Consider the following 18,222-nt stretch of genomic DNA (forward strand, 5'->3'; position numbering starts at 1 on the left):
CGGTGCGGAGTTTTTTTTCCAGATATATTCTCACGGTGCTCAGAGAGACATAACCACAATTTTAAAAAACCAATGCAATAAAATAACCTGGGTTTGCAAATGGCAAATTCCATTTCTGAAGTGCTCGGCAATCAGGTGGCTAATTTTAAAAGGCCTCCAGGCTGCTCCACCACGGTTCTTGGGCACCAAATTAGTTTTCCCCTTCGATGGTCCGTTGGGATTTCTCTCCCCCGCCGTCCCCCAATCCTTCTCTTCCTTAAGCGTGTTGCAAAGCCAGTGGGGGCGGAGGGAATTCAGGAGGGGTTTTAAGACAAATATGCCTTGTTGCTTTGGCTTCCAGCCTCTCTCAGTTCTGGGCAAGGAAGGGAAGGAGGGAGAGAGGGAAGCATCTGGCATGCAGCCCCTTGCCAAATTTTTGACAAAAGTGAAATAATCCGGGGACTTTCTCAACTTGAAAAAGGAGAACGAGAGAAAGAGCTGCGCGCGCATGTGTTTTTGTGCAGGGTGGGGGAATATCAGTAATGAAATCTAATCCCCCCCCCTGGTTCTGTTGGTGTGGCTTGGTTGGGGGGTGTCATGTGACTGGGTGGGCGTAGCCAACTCCCCCCCCCTCAGCTATTTTTAAAAGACTTTTAAAGCATCTTTTTCCTGAACAGGGAAAAAAAATGCTTAAAAAAGCTTTAAAAAATAGCTTCCAACGAGCCACGTGATTGTCGGAAGGTATTTTTTCAAGCTATTTTTTCAAGCTTTTTAAAGCTATTTTTTAAAACTATTTTTAAAGCTTTAAGGCTATTTTAAAGTTTTTTAAAAAAACTATTTTAAAGCTATTTTTAAAACTATTTTAAAACCTTTTTTAAAACGCTATTTTTAAAGCTTTTTAAAGCTATTTTTAAAACTATTTTTAAAGCTTTAAAGCTATTTTAAAGTTTTTAAAAAAAACTATTTTAAAGCTATTTTTAAAACTATTTTTAAACCTTTTTTAAAAAGCTATTTTTAAAGCTTTTTAAAGCTATTCTTTAAAACTATTTTTAAAGCTATTCTTTAAAACTATTTTTAAAGCTTTAAAGCTATTTTAAAGCTTTTTTTAAAAACTATTTTTAAAGCTATTTTTAAAACTATTTTTAAACCTTTTTTTTTTAAAAAAGCTATTTTTTAAAGCTTCTTAAAGCATTTGTCTGGTTTGACCAAACCAGCAGGGAAAAAATGCTTTAAAAAAAGCAAAGTTGAGCTGCATGATCCTTGGAAGCATTTTTTGCAGAACAAAGGACAATCATCCCTAGCAGTTTGGTTGAGCCGGGCCGAACCGGGAGGATTTCACCTCTGGTGAAATATAATAAACCTTCTGCCAGAAAAAGGAAAAAAAAAAGACTGGATTATTTGAGCAATTTTTCTTTTGAATTTTCAATATCCCAGTTCTTACTTCTCAAGCCAGACGGGGATCTGGCAATTGAGGAAGTCTGCAGGCAATTAGAGTTGGAATTAAAATAATAATAATAATAATAATCTCAGCTGTTTAGCGATACAGGTGACCCTCGATTTACGACCACAATTGAGCCCAAAATTTCAGTTGTTAAGTGAGACACAGGTGAAGTGAGTTCTGACCCATTTTAAGAGTGCCCAACAGGGTTTACTTGGGCTTAATCTAACCCAGTTTAACTCAACGGAGGTAATTTCCTGTGACATCCTGGCTCATAAACACACCAGTTAAGCCAAGCGCCCCAGATTACAGGTAGTTCTTGATTTATGACCACTATTGAGCCAAACACTTCTGTTGCTAAGTGGGACAGTTGTTAAGTGAGTCTTGACCTCTCTCTCTTGTGGTTAAATGAATTATTGCCGTTGTTAAGGTTTTAAAGTGGTTGTTATGGGAACCTGGCTTCCCCCTTGACTTTGTCGTGGCCCCGGGACACTGCAACCGTCATAAATACGAGTCAGTGGTCCAAGCATCTGAATTTTGAATCATGTGACCATAAGGGGCGCTGCAAGTGTGAAAAACAGTCGCAATTCTCTCTTTTCAGTGTCGTAACTGCGAACGGCCACTAAACAAAGAGTTGTAAATTGTACAAATTGCAAAATCAACGCAACCACAATGTACGAGAGGTTGAGTTTGGCTGGAAATGCCAAGGGCTCCACCAAAGAGTTTTGGCAGTCCACAAAACAGGTTTATTCCAGCCAAATCAATTCCCCCCCCCCCCCCTTATTTCCTGCCTTGATATTAACACATTTTTCATTGTTAAGGTTTTGTCGTTTCTCCCCGGGGTCTCGTACCGTTTCCCAAAACCAAGATCGGCTTAACGGTGACATCGAAACCCGCTTTTTAAGCCCGAAACCACGCTGTGCAAAACCAGCATTGGTTTAAAACAAGATCAGTTATGCTTTAATGATAGGTTAGCACCCAGCATGACTGTATCGGTCAAATGAGGATACGGTACTCTCCCCCCCCCCCCAAAAAAAATAGAGACTGTCAAATCTTCCTCCCGATTGACGCGGGGGGAAAAATTAGGGATTTTCCAAAGTCTTTGTGAGTGGTGACTTAAGGGCAATGGCAGCTAACCTTTCTGTTGTTGAGTATCAAAAATGTGAGGACGCACGCGGGCCGGCACCCATAATGCAAAGCCCCCCCTCCACATGCGCATGTGCACACAATCCCTCCACGCACTCCCCATGCGCGTTGCACTAGTTGCCTCCAAGCTGAGCTTGGTATTTCCCACGGGGGGGGGGACAACTGTTTTGTCCCCCCCCCCTCCCCAGGCTCCCAGCCACCGGAGTTTGGGGAGGGCGAAAACGGCCTTCCCCGGCTCTCTGGAAGGCCAAAATTCAGCTGGCCAACATGCACATATGTGCTGGAGCATCTGATGGTCAGATATGGTGTGCCATAGGTTCGCGATCACGGGACTAAGGACATCGGGGGGGGGGGAATTGTGGCGAAGTTCCCCGAAATACTTTCAGCTTGTAAATGCTGGCAGTTGATAGTAGTTTTCAATCGATTAATTAATTTATCCCAACTTTATTACTTTAACTGGAGAGGCAGCAAGCATAACTAATACTTCCTTTTTCCCTTCCTATTTTCCCCACAACAACCCTGTGAGGTGGGCTGGGCTGAGAGAGAAGGGCCTGAAGTCATTCAGGCAGCTTTCATGCTTAAGGCAGGACTAGAATTCCCAGTCTCCTGGTGATTGGCCAAAGTCACGCAGGCGGCTTTCATGCCTAAGGTGGGACTAGAACTCACCGTCCCCTGGTGATTGGCCCAAAGTCACCCAGCTGGCTTTCATGCCTAAAGTGGGACTAGAACTCACCGTCTCCTGGTGATTGGCCCAAAGTCACCCAGCCGGCTTTCATGCCTAAGGTGCAACTAGAATTCACCGTCTCCTGGTGATTGGCCCAAAGTCACCCAGCTGGCTTTCATGCCTAAGGCGGGACTAGAACTCACCGTCTCCTGGTGATTGGCCCAAAGTCACCCAGCTGGCTTTCATGCCTAAGGCGGGACTAGAACTCACCGTCTCCTGGTGATTGGCCCAAAGTCACCCAGCTGGCTTTCATGCCTATGGTGGGACTAGAACTCACCGTCTCCTGGTGATTGGCCCAAAGTCACCCAGCCGGCTTTCATGTCTATGGCGGGACTAGAACTCACCGTCTCCTGGTGATTGGCCCAAAGTCACCCAGCCGGCTTTCAAGCCTAAAGTGGGACTAGAACTCACCGTCTCCTGGTGATTGGCCCAAAGTCACCCAGCTGCCTTTCATGCCTAAGATGGGACTAGAACTCACCGTCTCCTGGTGATTGGCCCAAAGTCACCCAGCCGCCTTTCATGTCTAAGGTGGGACTAGAACTCACCGTCTCCTGGTCATATAGCCCAAAGTCACCCAGCCGGCTTTCATGCCTAAGGTGGGACTAGAACTCACCGTCTCCTGGTGATTGGCCCAAAGTCACCCAGCTGCCTTTCATGCCTAAGATGGGACTAGAACTCACCGTCTCCTGGTGATTGGCCCAAAGTCACCCAGCCGCCTTTCATGTCTAAGGTGGGACTAGAACTCACCGTCTCCTGGTCATATAGCCCAAAGTCACCCAGCCGGCTTTCATGCCTAAGGTGGGACTAGAACTCACCGTCTCCTGGTGATTGGCCCAAAGTCACCCAGCTGCCTTTCATGCCTAAGATGGGACTAGAACTCACCGTCTCCTGGTGATTGGCCCAAAGTCACCCAGCCGCCTTTCATGTCTAAGGTGGGACTAGAACTCACCGTCTCCTGGTCATATAGCCCAAAGTCACCCAGCCGGCTTTCATGCCTAAGTGGGACTAGAACTCACCGTCTCCTGGTGATTGGACCAAATTTAAATTAAAATGAATCAGCTGCCAAGTTTCTGAATTTTGGTGACCGTGAGGAATGCCGCAGAGGTCGTAAAGTGTGGGAAACGATCCCCAAGTTCAACTTTTTCAGCGACGTTGTAACTTTTGGTCACTAAGCAAAGCGTCGTAAGTCAAGGACTGCATAGCACCTGCAAATCTGCTTTTTTCCCCCTCCTTGCCCTGGCTTCAATAAATGGCTTGCTTTGTTTATTTATTTATTATTCTAAATTTTTTATTTCTCATATATACATTCACAATTATATGATCTCATAACTGTTATTAATAATATGTATTTGTAAGAATTTTTTTCTCCCCTACAGTTGACAATATGATTGAAGTTGCTTTCTTACCATCCTATAAACCCATCTTATTTTACAACAATCCTACTCTTTTCTTCCTTCCTTCCCTCCTTCCCTTTCTTCTCTCCTTCTCTCCTTCCTTCCCTCCTTCCTTCCCGCCTTTCTTCTCTCCTTCTCTCCTTCCTTCCCTCCTTTCTTCTCTCCTTCCTTCCCTCCTTTCTTCCCTCCTTTCTTCTCTCCTTCCTTCCCTCCTTCCTTCCCACCTTCATTCCCTCCTTCCTTCCAGCCTTTCTTCTCTCCTTCTCTCCTTCCTTCCCTCCTTCCTTCTCTCCTTCCTTCCCTCCTTCACTTCCTCCCTCCCTTTCCTTACACTCTTCTCTCCTTCTCTCCTTCCTTGATGGCTTGGATTTAGTGGGAGAGGATTCCTGCTATTTTGGGCCACGAGACGCATGTCAGTTCAAAGCATTACTCACTTCCAGTGTCTGGACGTGACTAAGTGGCCTTGATGTTACGGATTCCGCTTTTCAAGCAGTTTTGTTCTTTTTGTTTAATTACACTCTGATTGTGGCTTTATTAAGGGAAGCTTTTTTTTCTCCCCCTGGAAAAAATAACCCTTAAGCCTGAAAAGTAAGTTTTTCCGCTTCCCGCTTCTGATTTGACTTCTCCAATTCAATTTTTGGGAAGGCCCCCCATGCCAAGTTCCATGCTTCTGCATTTCAGTGCAATTCAGATAGTCCTCGACTTACAACGGTTTGCTTCGTGACCGTTCTTTTATACAGCACTAGCTGAAAATGTCCGGACCCAACGTTAATTTCTAATGTTGGATTTTCCCCCTTACCAGAGGGAGCCCCCTGGTGGAGTACTGTGGAGCTGCTACCATGGCAAATTCCACTGTACTGTACAGTAGAAACTATTTTACAACAGTACAGTAGAAGCTGTTTTAAGGCACAACAGGCTGTATCTTAACAGAACGCTCACACCCCCGAGGTATTTTACCCCACAGTATTTTTATCCAGAGAGTAAGTCATCTGTGTACCAAGTTCGGTTGAAATTGCTTAAGGCATTCCAGAGTTATGTTGGTACACACACACACAACACACACACGAGATAGAAGATAGATAGAAGAGCCAAGGTGGCGCAGTGGTTAAATGCAGCACTGTAGGCTACTTCAGCTGACTGCAGTTCTGCAGTTCGGCTGTTCAAATCTCACCGGCTCAGGGTTGACTCAGCCTTCCATCCTTCTGAGGTGGGTAAAATGAGGACCCGGATTGTTGTTGGGGGCAATATGCTGACTCTGTAAACCGCTTAGAGAGGGCTGAAAGCCCTATGAAGCGGTATATAAGTCTAACTGCTATTGCTATTGCTATAAGGCAAAACTTCCAAAACTAATGGTCTCCCTACTGTGTGCTTGAATATAGGCAGTCCTTGTTTAGCAACAGTTCATTTAGCGACCATTCAAAGTTACAATGGCACTAAAAAAAGTGAGTTAGGACCGTTTTTCACCCGTACAACCTTTGCGGCATTGCCCCTTCCCTCACAATCACGGGATTGAAATTCAGACGCTTGGCAAGTGCAGAGGTCGTCGCATGATGTTCATTTTCAACATTTTGTGACAGTTTCCCAGTCTATCTTGCAATCCCTCACTTCCTCTCCCACCTGTCCGCAGTCTCCTGCATCCCGTATGAAAGGCGAAAGAGAATGGGAGGGAGGAGGAAAGAGAAGGAGGAAAGAGAAGGGAAGAAAGGAAAGGAAAGGAAGAAGGAGAAGGAAAGAGAAGAAGAGAGAAGGAAAAGAGAAAGAGAAGGAAGGGAGGAGAGTAAGGAGGAGGAGGAGAGATTTACAAGTTCTTTGGAAAATTCCCGCAAGGAAACTCGAATGGGGAAGCCAGCGGGAAGCCGAAGGTCAGCGTCCCACTACTTTTTGATCGGTTCTGTTACTCTGTTTAGATAAGGAAACTTCTCTGGAACGATGACACCACCACCACCACTGGACAAAGGTTGTCGACTAGTATTCCAAATTAAGGTGGGGTCCGTTTGTGTTTCTATCTCAGTTTTACACATCATCCATAAACATCACATGAAGAACTCCAGTTGCCAAGCAGGAAAAAAAATAATAATACAACAAAACTCATGTGATGGCTGTTAGCTGGGGTTGTGGAAAACGCCCCGTAACGGCTGAAGGAAGAGGAACCCACACCACTTATTTGGCTTAGTCTGTACACACCCTCTCCGCAAGACTTCCACATCAGAAACTACTGCTTGCTAACTAAAACCCCATGTTTACCTTTATCCAAAGATACCTGTGAGATACGAACCTTCCGTCTCAACGAGAAAAACTGCATCACTCTTGCAAGCTCCTCACCACCCCCGTTTTGTAGGTACAGGTAGTCCTCGACCTTACGACCACACGCAAGGACCAAATCTCCACCACTGAGCAAGACAGCTGCCAAGCGGATTTTGCCCCCATGTCACGACCTTTCTTCCCGCAGTTCTTAAGCGAATCACTGCACTTGGTAAGTTAGTAACACCGTTGTTAAGTGCATCGGGCTTCCAACGGTGATTTTGCTAGTCAGAAGGTCGCCAAAGGGGAATCACGTGAAACTGCAACAGTCATAAGTACATGCCAGTTGCCAAGCCTTCGAATTCTGATCATGTGATCAATGGTCGTAAGTGGGGAAAGCGGGAATAAGTCCTTTTCCGGCGCTGTTATAACTTTGAAGGTTCAGTAAACAATTAGTCCAGTGTTTCTCAACGTTGGCAACTTGAAGATGTCCGGACTTCAACTCCCAGAATTCCCCAGCCAGCATTCGCTGGCTGGGGAATTCTGGGAGTTGTAGTCCAGACATCTTCAAGTTGCCAACGTTGAGAAACACTGAATTAGCCAGTGGAACTACTTGCCACCAGAAATTGTAAGAGAATGTGCCTGCCGGTCAGCTGGTCTTCGGGTTTCTGGCCAAAACACAGGCCGAAGACCAGCTGGCCGGTGTGCGCAATCCTGTTTCTTTGGCCGTTTTTGGCCATTTTCTGGGCAGTTTTCATGCCGTTTTCCGACCATTTTTGGCCCATTTTCAAGTTGGGTTTTTTTTGGCCGTTTCCAGGCCATTTTTGGGGCGTTTTCAGGCTGTGTTTTGGCCTGGAAAATAACCTAAAAAATGGCCTGGAAAATGGCCATTTTGGGCTGTTTTTAGGCCCGGAAAACAGCCCAAAAATGGTCTGAAAAAAGGCCTGAAAAACTGCCTGGATTTTGGCCGTTTTGAGGGCCTTTTTCAGGCCTTTTTCTGGCTGCGTTTTGGCCTGAAAAATCACCTGAAAACGGCTTGGAAAATGGTCTGGTAAAGGCCTGGGTTTTGGCCCTTTTGGGGGCCTTTTTCAGGCCATTTTCAGGCTGTGTTTTGGCCTGAAAACTAACCTGAAAATGGCCTGGAAAAGAGCCCAAAAATGGCCCGAAAAGGGGCCTGAGTTTTGGCCATTTTGGGACCTTTTCCAGACCATTTTTGGGCTGTTTTCTGGCCTGAAAAATAACCTGAAAACGGCTTGGAAAATGGTCTGAAAAAGGCCTGAAAAACTGCCTGGATTTTGGCTGTTTTGAGGGCCTTTTTCAGGCCATTTTCAGGCTGCGTTTTGGCCTCAAAACTAACCTGAAAATGGCCTGGAAAAGAGCCCAAAAATGGCCCGAAAAGGGGCCTGAGTTTTGGCCATTTTGGGGCCTTTTCCAGACCATTTTTGGGCTGTTTTCTGGCCTGAAAAATAACCTGAAAACGGCTTGGAAAATGGTCTGAAAAAGGCCTGAAAAACTGCCTGGATTTTGGCTGTTTTGAGGGCCTTTTTCAGGCCATTTTCAGGCTGCGTTTTGGCCTCAAAACTAACCTGAAAATGGCCTGGAAAACAGCCCAAAAATGGCCCGAAAAGGGGCCTGAGTTTTGGCCATTTTGGGGCCTTTTCCAGACCATTTTTGGGCTGTTTTCTGGCCTGAAAAATCACCTGAAAACGGCTTGGAAAATGGTCTGAAAAAGGCCTGAAAAACGGCCCAGGTTTTGGCCCTTTTGGGGGCCTTTTTCAGGCCATTTTCAGGCTGCGTTTTGGCCTGAAAAACTAACCTGAAAATGGCCTGGAAAACAGCCCAAAAATGGCCCGAAAAGGGGCCTGAGTTTTGGCCATTTTGGGGCCTTTTCCAGACCATTTTTGGGCTGTTTTCTGGCCTGAAAAATCACCTGAAAACGGCTTGGAAAATGGTCTGAAAAGGCCTGAAAAACGGCCCAGGTTTTGGCCCTTTTGGGGGCCTTTTTCAGGCCATTTTCAGGCTGTGTTTTGGCCTGAAAACTAACCTGAAAATTGTCTGGAAAACAGCCCAAAAATGGCCTGAAAAAGATCCGAAAAAGGGCCTGGGTTTGGGGCATTTTGGGGGCTTTTCCAGGCCATTTTGGGGCTGTTTCAGGCTGTGTTTTGGCCTGAAAAATAACCTGAAAACAGCCTGGAAAACAGCCCGAAAAACGGCCTGGCCTTTGGCCATTTTGGGGGCCTTTTCCAGGCGATTTTCCGGCGCTCCGGCATCCGCAAACACCCCTGCGTGCCAAAAACTAGAAAACCAGGTGCCGAAGACAGGCGTGCCCACAGAGAGAGACCTCCGTGTGCCACTTCTAGCAGGCGTGCCATAGGTTCGCCATCATAGGTACAGGGTCTCCTGCCTGAGCAGGGGGTTGGACTAGAAGACCTCCAAGGTCCCTCTTCCACCTCTGCTCCCATTGATTGAATCATTTTGCTGCAACCAACATAGGAAGACATGCTGGGCTCCCGTCGCTAAATGAAGGGTTATGAGTTGTATAGGGAGCCCAAAATGTTTCGCGAGGACCCTAGGAAGCCCCTCCCTATGCCCTCAACCAGGATTCTCAGCTTCAAATGTCCAAAAGCCCCCATGTTTAAGGGCAAAATTCAACAAACCATCTTTGGCATTGATGATGTTACCTAGTTTGGTAATGAAACGTTGCAAGAAAATCACCAAGCTCAGAGAGCACCAAGGACCCCACAATCCTCTTCCTCCACCCCATTCCCCTCTAGCACTGACGATGTTACCTAGTTTGGTAATGAAACGTTTGCAAGAAAACCACCAAGCTCAGAGAGCACCAAGGACCCCACATTCCTCCTCCACCCCACTCCCTTCTAGCACTGATGATGTTACCTAGTTAGGTAATGAAACGTTTGCAAGAAATGGGAAAATACGGTATTAATATTGTACGATAGGTAGGAATTGGATATGTGTATGTACTGATAGTAACTGTATAACAAAAGGGGTTAATGGGTAGGTAATTTGACTGATTACACCTACCTTTGTAATGGATGTAAACTGTCATTGTTGTAAGATCAAAAAAAGTCTACGGAAATGACTATGCCAGAAACGTTGCACTGTGCCCAATGTTTTATTTGTTGTTTGTTTGTTTATTATATTTATATGCCGCCCTTTTCCCCCGAAGGGGACTCAGAGCGGCTCACAACTCAAACCAGGGAAGGGGGATACAGACAAAAAAATTAAGAAACGAAACACAACAATGCATAATTTAAAACACACAACAGTCATACCATTCGAGACGGGGGCAACAGCTCTTTAGCCCCAGGCCTGTCGGAACAGCCAGGTTTTAAGGGCTTTGCGGAAGGCCTGGAGGGTGGCGAGGGTTCGAATCTCCACGGGGAGTTCGTTCCAGAGGGTCGGAGCAGCCACAGAGAAGGCTCTCCTCCGGGTAGTCGCCAGCCGACACTGGCCGGCAGATGGAATTCGGAGGAGGCCCAATCTGTGGGATCTGATCGGTCTAGTGGAGGTGATTGGCAGCAGGCGGTCTCTCAAGTACCCAGGTCCAATACCATGAAGGGCTTTATAAGTGACGACTAGCGCCTTGAAGCGTATCCAGAGACCAATAGGCAGCCAGTGCAGCTCGCGGAGGATAGGTGTTACGTGGGTGAACCGAGGCGCACCCTCGATCGCTCGCGCGGCTGCATTCTGGACAAGCTGAAGTCTCCGAATGCTCTTCAAGGGCTGCCCCATGTAGAGCGCATTGCAGTAGTCCAGTCTAGAGGTCACAAGGGCACGAGTGACTGTTGTTTTCAATGTTTGCTTAATAAAAAATAGTTTAAAAAAAAGAAAAGCATTTGCAAGAAAACAAACCAAGCTCAGAGAACACCAAGACTCCACAGCCCTCCTCTCCACAAACCCCACTCCCTTCTAACACTGATGATGTTACCTAGCCAGGTCAGAAAACGTTTGCAAGAAAACAATCCACTTCGGAGAGCACCGATGAGTTCAACCTTGAGCTATAAACATTTGATTTCTATTCTAAACCCATGTTTGGGTTTTGTTTTTTTTTAATGTCACATAAAACCAGTTTCAAGGAACCCCACATTTCACAGGCCGCTTGACTCTTGATTTCTCCTTTAATCCAGACAAGGAAATCCGGCTCCGGTTGAGACCTTAAGAGAAAATTTACTTTTTAACTAACCTCTTGCAAATATTTTCCTGGGAACTGGGAGTTTCCCCAGCTTCATTTACTGGATTACTCTGAACTCAATCAACACTTAATTATGGGGAAAATTATGACCATTTCCAGAAGACTTCTTCCTCAAGTTACACACACCTTACACTTCTGAGGAAAGGAGAGGATTAGGAAGAAGAGGAAGGAGGAAATGGCAAAACGAGCCAAGGGATTATCATAAAAGGATTATCATGAAGGGATTATACAAAAGAGAATGGAACATTTAACACTGGACGTCTTTAAGAAGATATTGGATAGCCATTTGTCTGGAACGGTATAGGGTTTCCTGCCTAGGCAGGGGGTTGGACTAGAAGACCTCCAAGGTCCCTTCCAACTCTGCTATTGTGTTGTATTATTGTATTAATGCAGACTCCGACGGGACTTATTTTCCAGCCCTGGCAAGTAACTCGACTTACAGCAGTTCGTTTAGTGACCGTTCGGAGTCACAACGGCATTGAAAAAGGTGACTTATGACTGTTGTGCACACCTATGACCATTCGGACGCTTGGCAACTGACTCGTATTTATGACGGCTGCAGCGTCGCAGGGTCACGCGACCTGTTTTATGACCCTCTGACCGGCGAAGCCAATAGGGAAGCCAAATTGACTTAACAACCCAGTTAGTGACTTGGGTTCAAGTCACACCCTTGGCAAGGGAGGCGATAAAGCCAGGCAAAACTCACCTAGCAATTATCTTGCTTTGCAACAGAAGTTTTGGATTCAATTGGGGGGGGGGTCGTAAGTCGAGGACCGCCTGTACCTGCAAAGGTTAAATCCTACGGCAATTGCTGCGCGAATTTGAAAGGAGTCCTCCCAACACAGTTTGACTGGTCTAGACAAACGCTTCTAATAAGAGAGAAAGGAAAGAGGGCATGATTTTAAAGCAGGAATGGCTCTACCTGTGGAAGAAATCCACATGCAGAAATCCAACAGGTGTAACTTCTCTCATTTCTTGCCCTGCTAGATTGTTACTTGCAAGGAACAGTGGTGAGCAGAATCTGAATTCTTCTGGCATCTTTTCCTTCCTGTTTCTTTCTCCTTCTTTCTTTTTCTTTCTCTCTCCCTCTTTTTTCCCTTCCTCTCTTTCCTCTTTTTTTATTCTTTCCTGTCTGTTTCTTTTTCTTTCTTCACTTTCTTTTTCCTTTTTCCCTTTTTTATTCTTTCTTCCCTTTCTCTCCTTTTTTTCCTCTCCCTTTCTTTCTTTCTTTCATTTTTTCTTGTCTGTTTTTCTTTTTTTCTTTCATTCTTTCTAGTCTCTCTGTTTCTCTCTTTTTCTTTCTTCCCTGTTTCTCCCCAGTCTTTCTTTTTCTTTCTCTTTTTTATTTCATTCTTTGTTGTCTCTGTTTCTCTGTCTCTTTTTCTTTCTTCCCTTTCTCTCTCCCTTTCTTTTTCTTTCTCTCCTTCTTTCTCCAATTTATTGCCTGCCATTGGGCCATGATGGCAAACCTATGGCACGCATGCCCACATGTCACCCAGCATGTGCGGCCTTACCTGTTTGTCTTCCGGGTTTCTGGCGCGCATGCACTCAGTGATCAGCCGTCCTTTGTGCGTGCAGTGGTGCTGAAAACCGGTGTGTGTATGCCAGTGGTGGGTTTCAAATTTTTAGAGAACCTCTTCTGTAGGTGTGGCCTGCTTTGTGGGAGTGGCTTGCCGGCCATGTGGCCGGGTGGGCGTGGCCAACTTGTAAAATGTGCTGAAACTCACTTAACAACGCTCTTGCTTAGCAACCAAAATGTTGGCTCAGAAACTCTGGCATTGAAGTGCGCAAGTCTTAAAGCTGTCAAGTTACAAGACCTTTGCACCCCTAACCCTTTAAGGAAAAAAAAAAACCCTTAGGGGTGTTCAAACTTGACAGCTTTAAGACTTGTGGACTTCAACTCCCAGAATTCCTCCTCCAGTCATGTTGGCTCAGGAACTCTGGCATTTGAAGCACGCAAGTCTTAAAGCTGTCGAGTTACAAGACCCTCGCACCCCTAACCCTTTAGGAAAAAAAACCCAGGGGTGTTCAAACTTGACAGCTTTAAGACCTGTGGACTTCAACTCCCAGAATTCCTCCACTCGCTCTTCATCTTGATCATGTCCGGACGGGCGGGAGGAGGGAGCTGGAACCGGTTCTAAACGACACTGTAGATTTGTGGAACCTATAGAAGAGGTTAGAACTGGCAGGAATCCACCCCTGGTGTATGCACACCAGGCAGCCGATTGTCAGATGCGCATGTGCACCAGAACCCCAGAAGCTCGGCTTTTCTGGAAGCATGATCCCTTCGTGCGCGCGGCACTGCTGAAAACCAGCCTGCACATGCTCATCGGCCAGCTGCCTGCTGGGTGCTGGAACCTGGAAGTTTGACTTTTCCGGAGTGTGGTCCTGACAAGCGCATGCATGCCATTTCCGTGTGACCTTTTCGGCACTTGGTGCCCAAAAGATTCGCCATCACTGCCAAAGTCAACAGGACAAATAAACTGGTTCCCAGTTCCGAGTCACAATTTACTCAATTTCTGCAACTTAAGCCTTTTGTTGTTGTTAGTTGGGAAGTCGTGTCTGACCCATCGCGATCCCATGAACCACGTTCCTCCATTCCTTCCTGTTCTCTCCCATCCTCTGGAGTCCATTGAAGCTCACGCCCACTGCTTCGGTGACTCCATCCAGCCACCTCCTTCTCTGTCGTCCCCTTCTTTTGCCCTCCATCGTTCCCAGCATGAGGCTCTTCTCCAGGGAGTCCTTCTTCCTTCTCATTAGGTGGCCAAAGCCTTTGAGTTTCCTCTTCAGGATCTTCGAAAGAGCAGCCAGGGTGGATTCTCCTCTAGGACTGACCGGTTGGATGGCCTTGCAGTCCAAGGGACTCAATGCAGGAGTCTTCTTCTCCAGCACCAGAGTTCAAAGGCCTCCATTCTTTGGCCCTCAACCTTCCTTATGGTCCAACTTCCACAGCCATCCATTGCAACTGGCAAAACCATCGCCTTGACTAGACGCACTTTTGATTGGCAGGGTGATCTTAACCTTAGCAACGAAAAAACAGCACCCAAACATTCCTTCCTATTTACATTTGAGTTACAGGCGGTACTCCACATACGACGACAATTCGAGCCCCAAATTTCTGTTGCTAAGGCAGCGGTTGATGTTTGCCTCATTTTACGGACCGTGCGTGCCACAGTCGTTCAGCGAATCGCCACGCTGTTCAGTGAGCGACACGCTTGTTAAGTGAAACCAGCTTCCCCCCACCTTGACTTGTCACAAAAGGGATCCTGTGATCCTGGGACGCGGCGACCGTCGCAAGTATGAGTCGGTTGCCAAGCGTCCCAATTTTGATCCCACGGCTATGGGGATAACGCAACGCCGTAGGTCTTAACACATTTTTTTTCGGTACTGTGGCAACTTTGAACCATCACTAAATGAGCTGTTGTTAAGGTGAGGACTGACCATACAATTGGGCCAAAGAGAAATCCAGCCAGCAGCATTTAAAGTTAATAAATAAGTGAATAAATAAGTTAAAAAAATAAGACTTGCGATCTTACTCCAGACCTCTGCAAAGTTTCGTCCGCAGGTGCTGAGCCTGATGGGTATCGTAGTCCAACTCAGGCACGGAACACACACACACACACACTTTGCAGGAGTCTCCTAAAAGAAGAGGCTAGACCTGAAATAGCGTAGTTCTCCTGCTTGAGCAGGGGGCTGGACTAGAAGATCTCCAAGGTCCCTTTTCCAGCTTATTGATTCTAGTCTAAGGTCACCCTTGGTTTTTTTTTTCAGTTCAGAAAACATCATCACGCCTCTTCATCCTTTGCCCTCTTTTTATTAAGGCTGCAACAGCCAAGCCTTGTTTTTCATACAAGCTAACATGGTTAACTCTTCCAACGTGGCTCAGCAAACCCCGGATCGAAGTCCCGTGCATCCATGCAGCAAATCAAATCAAATCGAATCAATCAGAGTAGAGCTGGAAGGGACCTTGGAGGTCTTCTAGTCCAATTCCCTGCTCAAGCAGGAGGCCCTATACCATTTCAATCAGAGTAGAGCTGGAAGGGACCTTGGAGGTCTTCTAGTCCAACCCCCTACTCAAGCAGGAGGCTCTATACCATTTCAATCAGAATAGAGCTGGAAGGGACCTTGGAGGTCTTCTAGTCCAACCCCCTACTCAAGCAGGAGGCCCTATACCATTTCAATCAGAGTAGAGCTGGAAGGGACCTTGGAGGTCTTCTAGTCCAACCCCCTACTCAAGCAGGAGGCTCTATACCATTTCAATCAGAGTAGAGCTGGAAGGGACCTTGGAGGTCTTCTAGTCCAACCCCCTACTCAAGCAGGAGGCCCTATACCATTTCAATCAGAGTAGAGCTGGAAGGGACCTTGGAGGTCTTCTAGTCCAACCCCCTGCTCAAGCAGGAGGCCCTATACCATTTCAATCAGAGTAGAGCTGGAAGGGACCTTGGAGGTCTTCTAGTCCAACCCCCTGCTCAAGCAGGAGACCCTATACCAGTTCAGACAAATGGCTGTCGAGTGTCTTCTTAAAAGCCTCCAGTGACCCACAACTTCTGGTGGCAAGCTGTTCCACTGGTTAATTTTTCTCCCTAGAGAAATGTCCTCCTTAGTTCTTAGGTAGCTTCTCTTCTTGATTACTTTCTCTCCTGTCGTTTCTTGTCCTGCCCTTCAGGGGCTTTGGAAAATTGATTGACACCCCCTCCCCTCTTCTTTGGGGCAGCCCCTGGAAGACAGACAGACAGACAGACAGACACACACACACACACACACACACACACACACACACACACGCACGCACACTTTCTTTTCTCTAGACTCGCTCCAAAGTTGCAGAAAGCGCGTGCTGGAGTCACAAACACATACACACAACGGAGCCCCCCCCCCCCCCCTGCAAAGGAGCGCAACCCATCCACCCTGATGCCCCGTGTAAAATTCAACGCAACCCCCCCTCTATGCACCGCGCAAAACCCAGAAGAACCGCAACTCCCCAAGCTCGCCCCGTGCAAAAGTCAGCGGAACAAACCCCTTCCGGATGCCCCGTGCAAAAGTCAGCGCAATCTCCCCCTCGATGTGCAAAAAGTCAGCGTAGCCCCCCCCCATCAATGCCCCGTGCAAAAGTCAGCGCAACCCCACTCCCCTTGCAAGTCAGCAGAACACTCGCCCCGCTCTCTGGATACCCCGTACAAAAGTGAACGCAACGCCCCTCCTTGGTGCAACGCCGTACAAGTCGGCGCAACCCCCCTCCCGATGCGCAAAAGTCAGTGTAAACCCCCCCATCAATGCCCCGTGCAAAAGTCAGCAAAATATACCTCCTCTGGATGCCCCGTGGAGAAGTCAGCGCAACCCCCGCTGGATGCAACATCGTGCAAAAGTCAGCGCAAACCCCCTTTTCCGATGTGCAAAAGTCAGCGCAACCCCCCCCCTGCCAGCCATGCCCCGTGCAAAAGTCAGTAGAAACACCCCCCCCCCCCTGGATGCCCCGCGCAAAAGTCAGCGCAAACCCCCTTTTCCGATGTGCAAAATTCAGCGCAACCCCCCCCCGCCATGCCCCGTGCAAAAGTCAGTAGAACACCCCCCCCTGGATGCCCCGCGCAAAACTCAGCGCAAACCCCCTTTTCCGATGTGCAAAAGTCAGCGCAACACACACACCCCGCCATGCCCCGTGCAAAAGTCAGTAGAACACACACACCCCGGGTGCCCCGCGCAAAAGTCAGCGCACCCCCCCCCCCGCCATGCCCCGTGCAAAAGTCAGTAGAACACCCCCCCGGATGCCCCGCGCAAAACTCAGCGCAACCCCCTTTTCCGATGTGCAAAATTCAGCGCAACCCCCCCCCCGCCATGCCCCGTGCAAAAGTCAGTAGAACACCCCCCCCTGGATGCCCCGCGCAAAACTCAGCGCAAACCCCCTTTTCCGATGTGCAAAAGTCAGCGCAACACACACACCCCGCCATGCCCCGTGCAAAAGTCAGTAGAACACACACACCCCGGGTGCCCCGCGCAAAAGTCAGCGCACCCCCCCCCCGCCATGCCCCGTGCAAAAGTCAGTAGAACACCCCCCCGGATGCCCCGCGCAAAACTCAGCGCAACCCCCTTTTCCGATGTGCAAAAATTAACAGCCCCCCCATGCACCGTGCAAAACTCAGTGCAAGCTCCCCCCCCCTCCGATGTGCAAAAATCAGCGCAACTCCTCCCCTTTGGATGCCCCGTGCAAAATTCAACCGAAGGAGTCCTTCCCCCCCACTTCCTTCCTCTCCAGCCGAAGTCCCGGAGGGGGTGGTGGGGGATGGAGATGCAGAGGATCGACCGGTCGGAGGGACGGCCAGCCTGCCTGCCTGCAGCCGCCCGCCCTCCCTCGCCCACCCGGGAGACAAGGAAGCCCAGCCCGTCCCGTCTCCTTTCCCTTCCCCCCCCCCGGCTGCTTTCCCAAGGGCTTCCCCGCCGGGCACCGCTGGAACTCACCTCGCCAGCCGGCCACAGCTCCGCGCCTCGCTGGGAGAGGCGGAGGCGGCGGCGGGAGCGAGCCCTTCTCTCCCGGCGGCGGCGGCGGCGGCGGAGGAGGAGAAGCAGCAGCGGCGGAGCAGCTGGACGCTCCTCGGAGGCGCGCGGGGCTTTTAAAGCGCTCCGCCGCCAGCGCGCAAACTCTCCGGCTCGTGCACGCGCCTCCGGGGGCGCGCGCCCCCCGCCCCGCCCCCTTCTCTTCTCCCCCCCCCCTCCCCTCCCACTTCCCAGCCAGTCTCTCCGGAGGGCGCGGCTCCGCTGGGCGCGTGCACGAGGAAAGGGACGCCCCCACCCCTTCCTCTCCTCCTCCTCCTCCTCCCCCGCCCCGTTTCTGGGGAGGGGAGGGATTTGGAGGTTGGTGCGGGGGGGGGGTGTGGGGGAGGAAGAGGGGGGGAGGCAACTTTTCCAGCCAAAGGGAAGGGATGGAACATCTGGAAGGGAAAGGCGGGGACGGAGGGAGAGCACCGCTGGGCTCTTCTCCAGCGGGGTGGCTCGGGAGAAAGTTTGGAAACTTTTTTTTATGGGGGGGGGGGAGATGGCAGAGGGAGACAATGAGTGTGAGTGTGTGTGTGTGTGTGTGTGTTATTCAATCCTG

At 48.6% G+C, this 18,222-nt stretch overlaps 1 protein-coding gene across 3 annotated transcripts in view; it reads right to left on the minus strand.

The window, feature by feature from the left end:
- Positions 1 to 17,736, minus strand: part of TSKU (tsukushi, small leucine rich proteoglycan) — a 29,947-nt gene extending 12,211 nt beyond the window's left edge. Inside the window, exon 1 of one of the 3 annotated variants that reach the window (XM_087720978.1) lies at positions 17,589 to 17,736. The gene's annotated coding sequence lies outside the window, so the exon portion shown is untranslated. Of the gene's footprint in view, positions 1 to 4,303; positions 4,398 to 12,649; positions 12,886 to 17,588 lie in introns of those variants that run through there. The other 2 variants (XM_087720979.1, XM_087720980.1) reach the window with 2 other exon arrangements.
- Between the last annotated feature and the right edge of the window lie 486 nt (positions 17,737 to 18,222).

Source organism: Thamnophis sirtalis, unplaced genomic scaffold, assembly GCF_051295495.1.
Source record: "Thamnophis sirtalis isolate CommonGarterSnake01/CBP01778 unplaced genomic scaffold, rThaSir2_p1.2 scaffold_8, whole genome shotgun sequence".
NCBI classification, from domain to species: Eukaryota; Metazoa; Chordata; class Lepidosauria; order Squamata; family Natricidae; genus Thamnophis; species Thamnophis sirtalis.